The following is a 16,294-nucleotide window of genomic DNA, read 5'->3' on the forward strand; positions in this document are numbered from 1 at the left end:
TCTTTTCATTTCAAAAGTTACCATATATACCCCTTTGCCTAGAAAATTAAATCTTTAACATTTCTAGCAAACCGTCGCACAAATACAAATATTATTTTAAATGCATTTTGCTGCATTATTGCCTCTACTATGCTTACTCTGTGTAGGATTCTAATTCCCCTGGTGTATACTTGGAATTTGTTTTACCTTTAACAGACAAACTACAATTTTTTCAGGGCTTTTCTGCTTTGTGGAAATGTTATAAAATCCAACATGTGTGTGTTTCATTTTACATATTAGACTGATTGTAGCAGTATAAAAAGCTAATAAGTAAATAAATAAATCCTTGTTAAAAAGTATGCTTTTTTTAAAAAAAACACCACATTACAAAGAGAGTATGATGCATGGGTTTAACAGATGAAAAATTAAAATATATCCTACTTTCTAGGTAATAGGGAATTATTATAATAAATGCTCACTCAGGAAACCAAAGGAAATGTCTTATGAAACTATAATAATTAGCAAAACAGTTTAATTCCAGAATTAATATTTTAATTCTATTCTAATTTTTAATGGGGAAATACAGAAAGTGATCTTTATTATTTTTAATATCAGTTCTTTTGATTGCTTAAGTCTCTCCCTCCCTCCCTCCCTCCCTCCCTCCCTCCCTCCCTCCCTCTCTCTCTCTCTCTCTCTCTTATATTCCTTATTGCTACCCTTCTAGTTTTCCTTGGCTGATCTTAAAAAATCTCGGCAGGGTCAGACTTAGTAAGTACTAGATGAGAAACAGCTAGAAAATACCCAGGCAATAGTCTAGAAAATTAGAAGGTGACAATTAAATGGCCAAATATGGACACTTCTATAATATTCCATATCATGAAAGAACCTGTATATGCGGTTCGCCTGACATCAAAAATATTTCTCATATACAGTTTAATTGTCAATTATATGCATCCATCAGGCTAAAATTTTAACCCCATTACTGGAAAGAACAGAGCACTGGGACCCAAATTTTAGACTTATTTTCTCCAGGGCGCCAATGCATGTATTGTGGGCAGAACCGCCACATATATACTGAAGGCTGGGGCTCTAAGATCTCGTTATATAGAACAAATTGGGGTATCCTGTAAAAGGTGATTCTCTCATCTGATAACTGTCTCTTTGTACTGTGATTACATGTACACATACAGTATGTCTCATGTATTCTTTTTATAGTTCCAATTATGCTTTGTGTATGTGTGTGTGTGTGTGTGTGTGTGTGTGTATATATATATATATATATATATATATATAAAATTTTGCTGTATTGATAAGGTCAACTGACTAATCAATAAAACTCAAATTCAATTCAATTCAATTAAAAATTAAATTTATAACATTAGCAAAGAAGCTACATGAAGCTGAACTTACCTTGAAGGAACATTACCTTTTTATAAATTATTACAGAACAAATATTTGATAAGTTTATATTTTTGAAAATCTTTAATGTTCTTTAATTTGTTTAATATGATGGCACTATGTACTAGAACATATCCACTGAATTTCATTTTCTTTTCTTATTTTTTCCCTTTGGCACTCTGCTGAAAAGATGTGGTTTCACTTAATAATTCAGGATTTACATTTTTTTACTGGAAAGTAAGTATTTTAGCTCTGTATTTTTTATACTAAAATGTCAGTAATTTAGGTAATTGGATCAATTATTCTGTTTTAATTATGTTTTTTTTATTATTACCAACTTCACTGCTTTATTTTCATCAATATCAACCTAGTTTATTGGTTAGAAATTTGGAGATACTGTATAAATATAGGCCACTTGAAATGTTTATCTGCAATGCTAGAGTGACTGTTAAATCCCTGGAGCATACATTATCTTCAGTTAACTCTAGCCAGAGGGGTTAATTGGGGTAAAAGTTTGCAAGGGTGATGCTTAAAGTTAATGAGAAGCTGCATAGGTAAAATCCTTGTGGACCTAAGTGAAAGATTTCTGTCTACTTGAATATGGAATTCCACCAATTAGTTTTGAAAAAAAAATTAAATTATTCCTAAGAAAGTTTTATTTCTCTACAGTGAGCAGAATAAGGCTAGGGCAATTCAGGAAGAATTCAGAATACAGTAGTTAGAGGAAATGTTTAAATTTAACTAGTAGAGCTCTTAGGGACCTTTTAGAAAAAGGAAGAAATTAGGGACTGTGATTCAAACTCCTCATAAAATATGTAAGACTGGATTATAATTTACAAAGCTAAACGTTCTCAAGAAAATATGCACATTTTTATGTATGAGGAAAATCCAGGGCTCTTCAAAATGGGGTGATTTCAGTAAGGGCGAACATTCTTGAAAAGTTTGGTTTGATGGTTCTTTTCTCTCTTGTCAAACCACATGTCATTTCATCACCGGTCACTCTTTTTTCCTAAAATGCCCCATCATTCTTAAGGGGGAAAAGCTACTGAAAGTACTTTCTACTCTCTACTACCACCATCCCATGTCTGTGGCCTTGGTGTTACAGTAACAAAATGCTTATCAAAATGTTTCCTCAGATTACTCCTGCCAAAATAAGTGATGAATTGGGGGATGACATTTGCCCAGAGACCTACATAGTCTTTAGGAAATGTTCCTTTCACAAATTGTAACTGGAAACCAAAATACTGGTAACTGGAAACCAAAATAACAAAATACCAAAATGTTCCTTTCACAGATTGTAACTGGAAACCAAAATAACCACATTTCAACATTTCTGTCATTTTTGCCAATAATTAGTTAGAACCACAGGAGTGTGTAATGCTGTAGTATCTAACATGTGCTGCTTTAAAGTGTTGCATACAGATGTACATTTGTGTCCCCATGAACGTCAAAGTTTGTCCTAGTGGCAACCGTGAGAGCATATCCACGGCTGCTTTTGCTCCTCTTTTGTCCTATCTCTGAGCCAGAACGGACTGTGTTGCCCTAATCTTGCTGCCTGCACTGTGTGCCCTTGCAGGACATCTAGAATGGGAACATGCTTTGCTGCTGTCCCTACGGCTCTGTCATACGATACTCTAAGGGCCATGATTGGCGGTTTGCACTAGCTGAAATTAGTATATCACTAACTGCGGAAAAAACCACTATCGATTCCTGAAAGAATCCTGAAAACCTGTCAGTATTTCTCTCTACTTCAGCTTATCCCAAACCAAATGAAAACTGGTTATTTTGATCTTCTTTCTCTCTCTTTCTCCTTTCCCAGGACTGAACAACATTTTTTGAAACTTATCTCTTACAGTTCACTCATCCCTTCCCCATTCTCAAGGCCGGGTCTCTATCCTTCCACGCAATCAATAGATGATGGCAGAGTTTGTCTCTCTTGACTACAATTTAGTGGTCAGCCAGATCTGTGCTGTCCTGTGAAGGAATGTGATGGGAAGAGAGGGCAAGGTTTGTTATGCAAATACAGGTTACATGTCAGATATTATCAGAACCTTGTCCATTAACAATTGTAATATGTTAAAAATCAAGGGACATATTTGGCGACCATATTCATGATTTATTTTCCTGTATCTGTGCATGTTAGCAAGTACTTGTAGAAGAAGTCTATTTGGCTTTTAAATGGTATTTTCATTTTAGAACAGTGTTTAATTAGGCTTTAACATATGTCCCATTTTCCTTCTTTCATTATAGTTAGATGTAGAACTTTTGATATCATTTATTTTTAAATTCAAACCATAAGGTTAAAAATACTCTACCTATAATAAATAATGAAACAAACATGAATCAATGAAGAATTTATCATACTATAATAATTATCATCAATATTAAAAATCCAGTTAAGTAGGAAGATTAAAATCATAATAATAGAGCTTCCAATTTCAGAATGAACTAAATACATTTTTATAAATTCAAAATTATCAGCTGAAATAATTGCTTCAGCAGTTTCATTTGCTTTGATATTTTATGCCGACCGTGTAATGTTCTGCATATGTTATCCTATCCACAGAATGAGAAATGTATATGCTAAAATTAAAATGGTTAGAATGATTTTAAGACAAAGAATTGACTCTTATTGCATTGAGAGTATTTAATTAAGGATAGTTACTACTATTTTCAAATCTGGATACTCTTACAAGTTCAGCAATATGCAATATGAAAAACAATGTCAATACCATTTTTTCCAAATTGCAGATTGTTTCCAAAGTTTTCAATACCATTGAAAGAACATTCAAAACAAATTTCCTCAAGACTGTTCAGATTAGCTTTTTTAAAAAGATAAAATCCAAATTTCTATTGTGATAATTTCTTGCTTGTTAATTTCTATTTGATCAAATATATTTTAGCCTTTGTGGAATACACATATGTATGTGATGGAATGGAATTATGAAGGCCAGACTCAGGGAGGGAAACATCCTCTTTCGTCTCCCGAGGGGCGAGGAAGAGATAAGAGGATGAGGCTGGCACCTCCCTGAGGAATTCACTCTGTTTTGACTTTGGGAACTGAGTTTCAGTCTGGGAAGATTCTTGCTAGAGGTTGTAGCTAATAAACATTGCTGAACTGAATCTGCATGGTCTCCTGGAGTTCTTTGGGCTAGGCCTGACATCAATCTTCCCAGACTGAAACTCAGTTCCCAAAGTCAAAACAGAGAGAATTCCTCAGGGAGGTGCCAGCCTCATCCTCTTATCTCTTCCTCGCCCCTCGGGAGACGAAAGAGCATGTTTCCCTCCCTGAGTGTGGCCTTCATAATTCCATTCCATCACAATGTATTATGTAATGTTTATTCCTTATAATCAATATTCCATTATATACCATTGAACAAGAAAATAAGTTCCCCAGCCCTGACTTGGCTTGATCAGGTCAGCTTCTTCTACATGGCCAATATTCTTATAGAGTTTGATAAACTGAGAACAAGGGATTCTTCTTATTTTTCAAATGAAAAATCAGAGCAAAATGGAAGTATGTAAGACCACTTGTGAGTCCTTGTCAGCCTATGACATTATGTCATGCAGCTGCCTCCATAATTAAATGCCTTCAGAACAAGCTTGCAAGAGAAACATGAAAAGCTAGTATGCAATAGAAAAAGTGAGTTTTCTGGATGTCACTGCAACCTTGATATTTTCAATTTTCAGTTCAACACAGAGTGCCATTTGCTTAAAAGAAATATATTTAATAGCTTGAGTGGGATGAGACAAGATAAGATTCAGACAAAAATTCCCTGTAATCTGGTCATGCTTAAAATATTCCTCAATATATAGTTCATCTATACATAGATGTGGATTGAGCACAGCAGGTTTGTTTCTGTCTCCTCGCTTCCAGGTACCCAGGTTCTAGTTCACAAATTTGTGTGAAAATGGAGGTGGGAGAAAGGGATCTAGCAGGTAAAATTTTACTTATTTACTTTATTTATATGCAACAACATTTCTATATAGCCTCATGGCAGTGTATAGTTAAAAAGCCTAAATGATAATAACAATAAAAAAAAATACACAAAATACACAAAATAACAGAAATACAAAATACAGAAATAATAATCCTTCAAATGTCAAAACCTTAAATAAAGCATTATGACCAGAAATAATAGCAATAACAGGCATACTAAAGACAGAACTTAAATAAATGCTCTTCTATGTAATATATAATTGTCAGACATTCAAAGTATACAGTAACTTTCACAAGTACATGGATAGCTGCACTTACTTGTCTTGATTATACATCCCTTTGGGACAGAGATCAAAATCCTAGGAGACAATAGACAAATAACTATTACTACTACCTCTTTGAGAAGTTCCCCAACATTAATTTAATTTTCAGCAGCCTTTTCCAACCTTCCACCTTTCAGATATGTTACAGTCACTATATCCAGAATCCCTAACCTTCACTCAAGGAGACAAGGAATTCAACTAGTTGTTGTCCCAACAGAGCTTCAGGGCAGATCAACCACCTCAGTCATGCTGTACTTGAAAGAGTTGTCACTACTGATCCTAAGGTGGATGATAGACTTAGTCAAAACTGTTTTTCATGAGAATCAATTTCATGCTGCTTGGATCTGTAATATTGCCATATTTGGAGGCAGAACAGAAGTAGGTCTAAAATGCCCATGTATTTTGAGTGAAGCAATATAATACATGTTAGATATGATAGACATGGAATAGACCTCTCTGCTTTTGCACATTTCTCCTTCATTTTGTATATTTATATAATGTTTTAGCTCATTTTAATATTAGGGAATTAAGTTAATATTTATTCTAGATAGATATAGATATCAAATTCACTTGGATGAAAAGTTATTCTTCTGAGAGAAGGGGAAGGTTCTATCAAAATGTGCAACACAAACAGCCACGTTGGTTTTGGCTCTGCATTTCAAATAATGCAATTGTGTGTAAATTCCCAGTCCTTTATTTACTATATAACATTAATGCATAGGCAAGGGAGTGTTTTTATGGAAGAAATAAAGGCTGAAAAGGAATGTATAACTGTTGTTTGTCTACAACTTTTCCCTGCAAACCGCTAGCTTTTTTGCCCAGTTCCCTACAAGATGAATTTCAGTGTTCTGTATTTAATTATTGATAATTATTTTATTCAATTTGTATGGCCACCTATCACACTGTAGCAACTCTAGGCAGTTAACTACAGATAAAAAGACAATTAAAATAACATCAAAACAGCATAAGAAAAAGAGTAAGAACAGCCAAGGTAAAAGCCAATCAACATTAACTCAAAACCAAAAGCACAGGGGCTTAAGCTTGGTAACATATCTGCTTCTTCAATGCTTTCTGAAAGGCTGACGGAGTCAGGGCCAATCTCAGGGGGCATGGTTTCCAATTGGTGCATAAAACACAGCTGTGCAGAAGCCCTCCTGGCCATGGCTGCCACCTGCTCCTCAAACAGGAGCTGAGTATCCAAGAGGAACCCCAGATTGTGTACCAGTTTTTGGGGGATAATGGAACCCCCATCCAGAACTAGAAATGAAAAATCACTGGATCTGATAGGCTCTAAAACTTAAAGTTGATTGAAAAAGGGAAATTCAATTAAAATGTAAGTGCATTAGGACTGACTCTCAAAGTTGAAAACAATCTCATATTCCAGAGAATGTGAGAGAGAAGCCAAAATGGGTTGAGTGGTAGATTAAATAGGGAGCAATAAACATGTTCCTTTCAACATCTGAACCACTATACGAATGCTTAGACCCAGGAAGTGTCATGCAAGCTACTGTAGCATCCTTATTTTTAAAATAATATGGTCTGCTGAATATACTATGCACACAATTAGAGGTGTTTCTTTTATTTACTTGCTTATAAATAACCACATAACAAGAGGGGCTAATTCTCAAATTAGCTGCATGCTTCATAACTGTAGTAATGCATATGGCAAACAGTGAGCCCATAATATCTAGTTGTACCATTAAATAGCATATCTGTCCCTGGGAAATATATCTTCTTAGCACCACATTTCCATTATTTAAGTTTAGGAAAAACAAAGTTTTCTGAATAAAGGTATCTTCATCCCTACCTATGTTATTCACTTCACTCCAAAACATAGTTCATATATTACGAAAAAGAAAGAAAAAAAATGGATATGCACTAAAGATATGTCTACTCAAAATTTGCAGTGGGAATACAACTAAAGTATGAAAGTAAAACTGATCACTAAGGTTCACAACTGTAATGAGGGCCTTGGCAACATCAAATATATATTTTTCCTTTTTTTCAAAAATACTTCGTTTGCATATCTCTACATACCATATCTCCTGTTACACAGATATTTTCAGGCCTTTCATCACTTTCTTACTCTCTCAGCTGAGTTCTTGTTATCTTCCGATTTTGACTATTTCATTCTGATCTTTACATCGCTCACCCTGTCTCCATAATGAAAAAGAGCACACTGCAGGCTCTTAACTATAGATAGATTTAAGTACCTTAGCTTTTCCTATCAACGTGTTATTTCTTAAATAAAACTTAGCTTTATTTCGTTTCACTCAAGCACTAGCCTCAAGAGCACTTTCCTATAATTTTTTTCTCTCTTCACACATTCTTTCCATTATATCACACTATCTGCTATCCATCATTGTGTTGCTTTTTTAAAAAGAGAGGCAAGATTAATTGGAAACACAACAGAAGATACACACACACACACACACACATACACACAAACATATATACATGTGTATGTGTTCCAATGTGGGCACTAGAGTATAGTTCTTGTTACTGCTTGGTAATCTCATTGAAATGACTGATTTTAGCTTTCAGTATGCTTTATTTTAACTGAAAGATGAAGGCAAATTAAAATCACTTAAGGTTGTGTATTTAAAAAAAAAAAAAAAACTTTAGAATATATGGGAGCACATATGAAGCACTCTTCCTAAACCATATTTTATTCCAGATTCTTGTGACCCTGCTCACCCTGAAGCAGCTCTCAAAAGATTTGCATGCCCTAATTATTACACTTCTGGTTAGTATCAACAGATTTTTATAGAAACTCAATACATGTGAATCATCTGGCATATGGCAAAACAACAAAAAATCCTACCATACAAGCCAACTTATCCCAATAAATCCAACACCACATATTTTAGTGCTTTAAAATGACTTACATTTATTTTATTTTTCATTTTATAGAACCACTCTAAGATAGTTCTAGATCAAATTATTCATAGTTACAAACAAACAAAAACCCTAATCTCCTTCAGCTTAGTTGTATGAACATGTTAGTTTCAGACTAAAGAATTAAAAATCTGTATTTAATTTTTTGATGAAAAAAAATAACTTGAATAAGATTGGCAGGTAACCTGAATATATTCTTTCAAGAAACACACTCAATGGAGCTATGACTGTAAATAAAATATTGAAGTACTTTAAAGAAGTTTTAGACATTTGACTTCTCTTTTTAAACAAACAGTCTCACTGGAGAACCCATTTTGCCTTCCTACTGTAGCCATACTGCTAAAGTTACCTGAGGACTGTCTCACTCCCATTACATCAACCTGTCCCACCCAGTCAGGCAGAGAGGGCATGTTGTGGACCCCGTCAGTGAGAGAATATTGGCTGGTGGGGCCCAGGTGGAGAGCCTTTTCTGCCGTTATCCTCACCCTTTGAAATATTCTACCCCTGGGGTGTGGTGGGCCCCAACCCAGTTTTCCAGAAAGGACTTAAGACCTGGCTCTGTCAGCTTGCATGGGGTGACAAAAGTTGCAACCAATCCTGGCGGTAGCTGGCGCCCTGATGACACCCCCCAAGCTGTTCACCAATTTTATCATCCCTTGGAATTTATTTATTAATTATTTAAAATGGTTTTATATTGTATTTTAATTGATTTTATCTCTTCTGTAAACCACCCAGAGTTGCTTTTTAATAAGATGGGTGGTGACAAATCTGATATATAAATAAAATATAAAAAATTAATAAAAGTTCTCTGATATCACAAAAGCTCTGCCAGTTGTAGTGTTCATACAGAAGAAATAATGAGGAGGTGTAATGGTATATCTACTTTTCCCCTGATACCTTAAAAACTCTGTATTAATCTATATCACTCCACATTCTCCAAGCCACTTGCACCATTTCTTCTCCAAACCATGCACTTCATTCTCATGATCCTTTGGAAACCTTTTGGTCTTCCCCAGGTCTCGCAAGCATGGGCATGCTATTTGGAGAAGGAATGAGATATGCAATTTGGAGAATGAGGTCTTCTGAAGCACCATGAGAACAGGGCTCCCACCATTCTTCAAATAGCACACCCGTTCCTGCGAGACCCAGGGAAGACCAGAAGATTTCTAAAGAATCATAAGATTGTGGCACATGATCTGTAGAAGGAATGGCATGAGCAGCTTGGAGAATGGTGTGAGCAGCTTTGGGAAGAAGACCTGGGGCAGCCAGCAGCTTCCTTGCATGCAGTAGGGTCAGGCCAGGCATGCCTCGTCAGCAGCGGAAGGAAAACAGCAAAGGCAAGCTGGGCACGGCAAAGCTTGTGGAGCTCAGGTCTGCAAGGGCAACTGGGGTTTTGCACAAGGTTGCTGGGGTGACCAGCCACAGTGTGGGGCTTGAGGCAGCATTTCTCAGTGGCAGCTTTGGGGCTGCCCAGAGGCCTGGGTGGTGGCAGCAGTGGCAACTGGCTGACATTGCTGAAGCTGCCACTGTCAAGTGCCACTGTGCAGGGTGACCAAAAGGGCATATATTGGGGATAGGTGGATGGGGGGAATTGCAGTGCCCCTGTGGTCGTAAGTGTGGGTGGGTTGCCAAGTACCTGAATTTTGATCACATGATCGTGGGGGTGCTGCAATAGCCATAACTTCGGGCATGGATCATGAGTCCATTTTTTCAGCACTGTCATAATTTTGAACAGTCACTAAATAAATGAGGATCATTAAGTGAGGACTACCTGTACATGTCTTTATCTTCATCCTGAGCTGGTGGAGCAGCTGGTGTTTGCTGTTTCACAAACTGCTGTTTTAGGGATAGCTGCTTCCACAATTTTTGCAAGACTGTATTGCTTTGTCAACTTTTTTTCCCCCTTTGGGAGTGTCTGCAGCTAAGAAGTCCCACCACATTTGCAAACAGCTTACCTTCACGGGTTCTTGTTCCTTTTCCTGTGCAGTATGCACACTCTCAGACTTTCTCTAACAGATCTAACTCAGCTAGGCTGTTTCCCACAATGTAAATCAATCTACCCATTAAAGGAGTAGATAGAAATTAGAGGTCCCTTCCAGTTAATTGGGGTTGTTGCTAGGATACAGTTACATATGCAAAAAGTAAAAGCAACATTGTCTGCTTCCCCCTTTCTTTTGAAAAACATTAGACTGGGGATTTTCCCCTAACCTCTCTTGTGCTTCACTCTTTCAGAAGTGGCTTGCCAGTGCCTCCCTCCTTAGGTTGAGAGAAAGTGACTGACCCAAAGTCACCCATTTGGATGCTATGCAACAAGGTCAGGACTTGAAGTCAGAGTTTCCCAGTTTCTAGCTGTTACAGGCACCCCCAGATTTGGCTTATGGTCACTCACTCACACACTCACAGCCTGTGGAGGCACACAGATCTTGTAAGCACCCCTTGCTTTCTACCTGGGTTTTCCAGATAGGTGCAGCTAGAGCAGACAAGACACACAGCCCTGGTCAACAGCCAGGAAATAATTAGGGACACACCCAAATCACTTTCAACTGAACACTGAGGCACAACAGGTTCTTTGGAATACATGAAGACCCACTGAATTTAAAGTAACAGCAAAACTTTACTGGTTACAATGTATATTTGCTCTTTCTCAGACATACCCGCACAGACTCATCCACACTTACCCAGGTCCTTCTCAACTAGACTGCCGGGCACTGGCTAGAGGGATGGGAGCTGCCAAGTCTGGACCCAAGGATGACTCAAGGAGTAGGTGGTCTTCAGGAACCCCTTTTATCCCCAGAAATTCTTGCTTTGTTGATTACAGGTAAGTCCTTGACTTACAGTCATTTGTTCAGTGACTGTTTGAAGTTACAGTGGCGCCGAATGAAGGACTTATGACTGGTTCCTGAAGTTATGGCCATTGCAGTGCACCCATGATCACATGATTAAAATTCGGGTGCTTGGCAGCCTACCTGCACTTATGACAGCAGGGATGTTTCACCTCCCCCCACTTGCCTATCTCCCCTCATCTATGCCCTTTTGGCCCCCTACATTCCTTGGCCTCTTCTGCCCTAGTTGACTTTTGCTGTTCTCTTGCTCCCACTGCTGACCAAGCATGCCTGGCCTGGCCCTTTGTGAGGCAGCTGCTGGCCGCACAAGGCTTTCTTCCCAAGGTCATGCATGGTGCTTTCCTCACGAGACCTGGGGAAGATAGCTCATGTGGTCAGCAGCAGCCTCACAAAGGGCCAGGGTGGGCATGCCTTGTGGCGGTAGCTTTGTCCAGGGTATATGCTGTCCTAGACTTACGTTGTTTATCTCAACCTTATTGCTGTGATTAACAGATGTATAACACTTCAAAAGGGAAGATGAGTTGATAGATGCCAAGAAAAGACATCTCCCATGGAATGTTCTTAGCAGGCATCTCTTGGAGTTAAATTAGATGACATTTCTTCACTTATGAAAAAGTATTTAGCCAAGAGAAGTCAGGATGAGATTAGGAACTTAAGCACCGATCTAACAGGGAAGGTGCTCTGTTCCAGCCAGCAGAAAGGATGTTTAGGTATACCTTATCTGGTAATTTATATAACTTAAATAAAATTTGGGCTCCTTACTCTATGAGTGTGTTTATTGTCTTGAATCCTAAAAGAACCTACTGGCATTCAACAGGCCATTGGGTGGCAGAACAGAAGTAGCTGCAGCTCACAAATCAATCTTGCTAAAAAAAAAAGTTAGAATATCCAGGATTAATAACATACATATTCTAGTAGAAGCCTAAACACATTTGTGATGTGAAAGATGAGTATCATTTATGAGCTATGTGTAATGGCTTTCTATTTGTCCCAGATAGGAAGTTATAAAAGCATTGATTAACTGATCAAGATTTTCATGGGCTTCAGCAGGTCACAAATAGTGCAGACTTGTTCTGCAATTGATATTCTCAGTCATAGGAAACATACATAAAATCTTCAGCAGCATCCCTTATTGTCTCACTTGCCAGGAAAGATGTTAAAGTCCACCTTTTAATCTAGCTTTATATGCTTCCAGGGAAAGAGATTAGCATTTAAATTACAAAAATATGTTTTACATTGAACAATAAATATTCCAACACAAAAATATAGTGGATTCAAAAGCAAACAACAATGCATAACCTTCCAAGGGGAAAAAAAATATCTGGGGGCTATTATCACTGTTTTAAACATCATTATGTGTCTAAAGAGACATATTAAAAACATAAGATTTATTTATTCTGGCTAAAGTTAAATGTCCATTTACCTCAGACCAGATTGGCAGATGTGCATGAGCTTTTTTTGAAATAATTTCTTAATGTTTCAGTATTTATCTTCTTGGTGATATACTAATTCATAAATAGTCATGATATTTTTTTCAAAACAGATACAGTGAGGAAGAAGTCGTAAAAATAGCTTATAAGCTTGTATGGCTTATAGGTTCTAACCTAGCTAAGTTCTTTAGGAAAACAAATACAAAGCATTATTGCACCAAAATAATGAACAAGAAGCCATGCATGTATTATCAAGAAAACACTGTAATATTAATAACTTTTCTTAAGGAAAGAAATGATGGGCGGAAGAAGCTCTGGAAAATTTACCTCAAACAAAAGAGCTCCAAGAAACTGACCAACTTGTCTGAAAGTTTTCTTTGTTAACCTATATTAGAAAAAGAAAAAGAAAGGCTAATTAGAATGTGGATAGACTGCAATCCATTGCTTCTAATCAGGTTGAGCTTTACTCTTCTAGTATTGTATAATATGGATTTTTGTGCAAAACATCCATGTACAAAAATTGAACACTTCTTGATATTTTGATTGATTTCAAATACGGAGGTTGTATCAAGCAGAACATATGCATCTGTAAACTGCAGAAATTGTTTTAGTCATTTAACAGTCCTGTGGATTTCAGCTCCAAGTGTAACAATTATAGAGTAAATTTGTCCATGTAAGCTACTGTTCCAATTTCTGAACTGAGGGAAAGGCCTCAGTATTGACATTTGAAAGAGAGGAAGATGATCTAGGGGAAAAAAAAAAAAGATTTAAAGGATGATTCAAATCTCCTCTAACTATTATAGAATCCAATGTTTATTTGTGTGTGCAAAATATATCTGCATATGTGAATTATATATGTGTTCTGGAGACCCAGTGCTTGATGTTGGTCTCCCAATCTAACAGTAACATTAAAAATTATGTTCTTCATTATTTATAGCATATAGAGCTGTTTATTATGAAATGTATTACTTTGCAATGAAGATGAATTCTTTTTTAAAACCAAAACATCTCTCTAAAAAAATCTGAACCCTATTTTTCTAGAATAATTATTTTTTATAATAATTTTTATTAAAATTTATAAATACAAAGATAAAAAATTAATACAAACTAAAAATATATATAAAAAAGAAAAAGAAAAAGAAAAAAGAAAAAGTGCAGAGGAAAAGAAAAAAATAAAGAAAAAAGGTATATAAAGAAATGATTTCCCCCTTCATCAAGACAAGTACAAATAATTTCAGTAACTTATCACCTTCTTTAATACTTCAATAAAAAATCTGTTCTTCCCATATCTATCTATAAATAGATTTTAAAACTTCATTCAATCCTAGTTAGAAAAAGTCCATTAAGAATTAATATATATATATTAACCTTAATCAAATAACTCAGTTTTATATTTCTTTCTTTTACTTTTAACACAGTAACTAATCACTTTCTCTAAAAATACAACAAAGAGTATCTTCTTCCCAATCTTATCTCTCATTTATAAACTAATCTTAAAAACCTTGTCATTCAGTCCTAGTCAAGGAAAGTCCATTAAGAGCTACCAAAAACAACAACAACAAAATGTGTGTGTGTGTGTGTGTGTATAAAACAGACAAACAAACCTTGGTCAAATAAAACAACTTTGCATTCCATCTTGACCTTTAATCCCTTTAGATAGTGTCCCAAAAGTTTATCTCTTGCCATTTTCTCTTTGTCTCTTCTCAGAAACTCCTTCATAAGTTTAACACATCTCTTTTGTAAATCCAAAATAAAAAGGTTATCCAAGTCACTCTTCTGATGTATTATTTGTATGTCCCTTTCATTTGTAAATCCACTACCACATCTTTTTCCATATCATTCTTGTAGCCTGGAACTTTTAGTTTCCCTTTCAGATCCACATTCAGATCAGCCTCAGTCTCTATTTCACCCACTAAAACCTGTTCCTCTTCTGTAACCTCTTTTACTGTATATCCGTTTTTATAATAACAGACAATCTTAAGAGCAGTTTCTGAGTGCCACTGTATGGAGCGCTTGTAGGCAATCCTGGCCCTCTCCAATGTCCAGAGAGGGGTTATGAGGAGCTCATCCATTCACCAATTCCTTGTGTGCTGTGGTTGCAGAGCCATCTTCAGTCTGCCATTGCTTCCTCAGAATATTATTATTTCTAGAATATAGAAAGATTATTATTTCTAGAATATAGAAACATAGAAAAATCTCCTATATTATATTCTTTCCATATTCAATAAGGAGGTCCAACAATCCAGAAAATAATTTGTAACAATGAGAAACAATGCTTATAAGAGGATTTTTTAATATTTAATTAGGCATTCAACCATCAATGGACAAATACAGAATTCCTTTTATGGTCCTTCAAAAGCCGGAGCATGTCTTACTACCTTAAGCTCCCAGTGAAATCTCTTTGGAGGATTTACAACTTTTTATGTTTTGACACTACTTATTTCTAACTCCAGATCTTTGTTAAAACCAGCTAACCAACCAACCAACCAATGAATAAAAACAATAAAAGCCACCAAAAATTTAAAAAATAACAGAAATAGCCTAAAAGAGCAGCCAAGAATGTTCATAAAACTCAAACTAAACATGAAACAGGCCCATCCATACTATCAGGGCCCCAAGCTTGATGGCAAAGCCAGGTTTTCAGTGCTTTGCAAAAGGCCAGTAGGATTGTGGCAACTCTGATTTCTGGGGGTGGGGGATGATGTTCCAGACGGTGGGCACCACTGCAGAAAAGGGTCTCCTCCTGGGTCCCACCAGATGACAGTCTTTTGCAGAGAGTACCTAGAGCATGCCTCTCCTGCCAGTTCAAACAGGATGGGTAGACACCACTGGGTAGTGGTGGTCCCATAAGTAGCCTGGCCTGAAGCCATGAAGGGCCTTAAAGGTAACCCTCAGCAGCTTGAATATTACAATATACCAAATAGAAGAAAGAAACTTTTTTTTTCTTTTGTGGGTTTGTATAATACTGATCTTCATTACCATTGTCATCACCACATTAAAGTATACAGAGTGTGCCACAGATGCTTTACAACAATGTGACAACCATGGAACTGAAAATTGATTTTTTTCATGAACCTTTCAAAATTACTTTTCAGCTTTTTCTTAACATTTTTGGGAATCTGGAATGTTATATTGGTGTTGCTGCACACTAAATATGGACATAGTATATATTTTTTCCATGGCAATGACTTATTTTGATCCTGATCTATCCTATGACCTCTTTGCTATCTCCCCAGTCTTTGCATCATATCAAAATTTGATAGTTGGGTATTTTAACACCTCACATAGTGTATATTTATATATGCTATGGTTTGCCAGCTGTCACTTCCCTCCAGTTTGACATAGAATCACTGACATACACTCATTGCAGAGTTATTTAAGCAGTATCTATATAATGATTCAGCTCACATTTTGCCATATTTTCTACTAGAATCTCATAGAAGATTTGTGAAATACTTTGCTGAAGGAAAACTGTGTCCACTC

Source organism: Python bivittatus, unplaced genomic scaffold (assembly GCF_059951505.1).
Source record: "Python bivittatus isolate LINGU-HERP-01145 unplaced genomic scaffold, Pbiv_v1 ctg000070_np1212, whole genome shotgun sequence".
Taxonomy (NCBI): Eukaryota; Metazoa; Chordata; class Lepidosauria; order Squamata; family Pythonidae; genus Python; species Python bivittatus.